Source organism: Arachis hypogaea, chromosome 15, assembly GCF_003086295.3.
Source record: "Arachis hypogaea cultivar Tifrunner chromosome 15, arahy.Tifrunner.gnm2.J5K5, whole genome shotgun sequence".
Classification (NCBI taxonomy): domain Eukaryota; kingdom Viridiplantae; phylum Streptophyta; class Magnoliopsida; order Fabales; family Fabaceae; genus Arachis; species Arachis hypogaea.
In genome coordinates, this window is record NC_092050.1 from 94,376,134 (window position 1) to 94,378,696 (window position 2,563).

Consider the following 2,563-nt stretch of genomic DNA (forward strand, 5'->3'; position numbering starts at 1 on the left):
AAAACTACAATACATTACCTAGCTACCCTTGAGTTTTTCTCTTTTTGCACACTCATGTATTCTTTTCAATTCACACCCATATGCATTATTTTTATTACTTTATCTTGGGGCATTTTTATCCCCTTTCATTGCTTTCTTTCTCTTTTTTTTTCATATATCCCCTTTTCTTGAGGTTTCTTTGTGAACCAAAATTTCAATGCATACAGTTTAATCATTCAACACATGAGTATGTTCCCAAATCCTAGAATTTTCAATTACACTACAATTACACACCTATATATCTACCCAAATTTTCCAAGTATACCCTCCTATTTGAATGATACACATCCTAACTTACCTAAGCTAATCAAGGATTCAAATTTAGGGACATTCATGGTCTTTCGCTTAGGGTTGTTGATGTGCTCTTTTCAAGAACAAAGGGAGTTTATCATAGGCTCAAAATTGGTTAGCAATGGTAGATAAAATGGTTAAGGCCATTTGGGAAAAGTGACTATTGAAATGATGGCCTCAATCATGTAAATGCATTCATACACAAAGCAATGGACATATAGAATCAGACAAAACAAGGATCACAATCATAGAGAGAGAGATATGCACACAAGAATGGAAATAATGGTTAGAAGATGTTACCATGCAATAGGCTCAAAACTTTCATGCTTGTGTTCTTAGCTCAATCACTATGTTCCAAAATACATTTTTAAAGCAAGTTTACTGCAAAAATTTTTTCAGAATTTTGGTAGGTCACCCAAAACACAGTTTCTTGGAAAGGAAGTTATTATTTTGACTAAGTAACTCTATAGAAACTAACTATCATGCAAAAGGGTATTTACAAGCAAAACTAACTACACATGCAATATATTAACTTCTAAGTAAAAGATAAATCCATGTGTATTGAGGGGAAGAGAGTGTTACCCATGGAGATCGGTCGAATGACCTCCCCACACTTTAGAAATTAGCACGGTCCTCCGTGCTACGAATAATATGCAAGGGACGGTCGGGACCGGAACTTTCACTATCCCCTTCATCAGAGTTCCCATCACTTGGGTTTGAGGTGGATGTGAACATTTCAGGTTCCTCCATGCTAGGGGTAACATAACGCAGAAGCTTCTTGATGTAAGTATATCGGCGGTGGTTGCGCCGCTCATATCTATCAAGCTTCCGGTGAAGATCTTCTATCCTTTGATGTGTGGATCTCAGTGGTGGTGATGATGAGCTAGAAGGAAAAAGAAGTGGCGGGGCCATGTCGAGGCTTGGTTTGTTCATGGGAAGGTGTAGGTATTTTCCGCTTGGGACCACATCGCCCTTAGCTGGAACTATAATCTTCTTATCCTTGGCTTCCCAAGAAACATCCGCAGCAGCAACTAAGTCAGAAACCAATGCTAGAAATGGCAAATTACCCCGGTCGTGAACTTGACTCATCGCTTGCTTGACAAGAAGCGAAATGTTCACCGGCTTCTCCGTGAGAACACACCAAACAAGCAAGGCGAGATCTGCCGTGAGGGATGAATTGTGGGTGCTAGGTAGCACATAATGAGATAGGATCTGGGCTCTAGCTTCCACAGTGAGGAAGCGAGCGTCAATGGACTTTGGCCTCATCCACAGTCGACCATGAATCCAGGATGCCTCTGGTTCAGCAATGACTCGGAGAATCGAATCCCAATTGAATCCATACTTCTCTCGCTGATGTAAGACTTCTTGGTAGCCATCCATGTCACTTGGCACTGGTAGAATATTAAGCACTTGCTGAATAGCCTCTTCCGAAACTGAGACTTGCTTCCGGCGCATGTACACCGATTGAAGAGGGGGAAGATGGAAGTTGGTGTAGAATTTTTCCACCCAAGAGAGGTTGATTTCCCTTGGTTTCCTTAAAAGAAACTCCCATCCTCGCTGTTCAATGCGGGGCAAAATATAAGGAGCAACCTTGTCCGGCGGAGCGAGTAGATGCTCAGGATGATAGTTCCTTACAACTATGGAGGGAAACATAAGTTCACAGAAGCGGTTAGGGAACCTTGAAGAATCTTTCGTCGGTTTGCCCTTGTCATTCTCATCAAGAGGAGCAGGTGTCTTCCCTTTCTTAGATAGGGGTTTGGCTCCTAATGAAGAGCGCGCCTTAGAGTTTGACTTTTGGGGTGCCCTTTTTGCGGTTGGTTTCCTTGGAGCTATCTCCTTGCCTTTCTTGGTGGCCATCCTAAAAAGGAGGAGAAGGAAAGAAAACATTAAACCCAAGAATCAATTTGGCAAAAATATGCAAGTGACTTGTGGTGCCCATGATGAATGTAAAAGCAAGGGTCATAACACTTGGCATGGGATGCAAGAGGAAGTAAAGCATGCAATGGAATGAGAAGAGTAGTCTCAAACATCCATAATAAAGAGCAAGTCATGTTCAATTAATAACTAATTGGCAAGTATCAACTTTAAGTATACAAATTAGACTCAATGCATTTAAGAGAAAGCAAGTGAATGAGGAGGGAGCACCAATTGAAAAGTATATGGCTAAATGGAGCCAAAATGGTATATGTGCATTTCCTCGAACACTTGGTGTGCAATAATCAAGCAATGATCA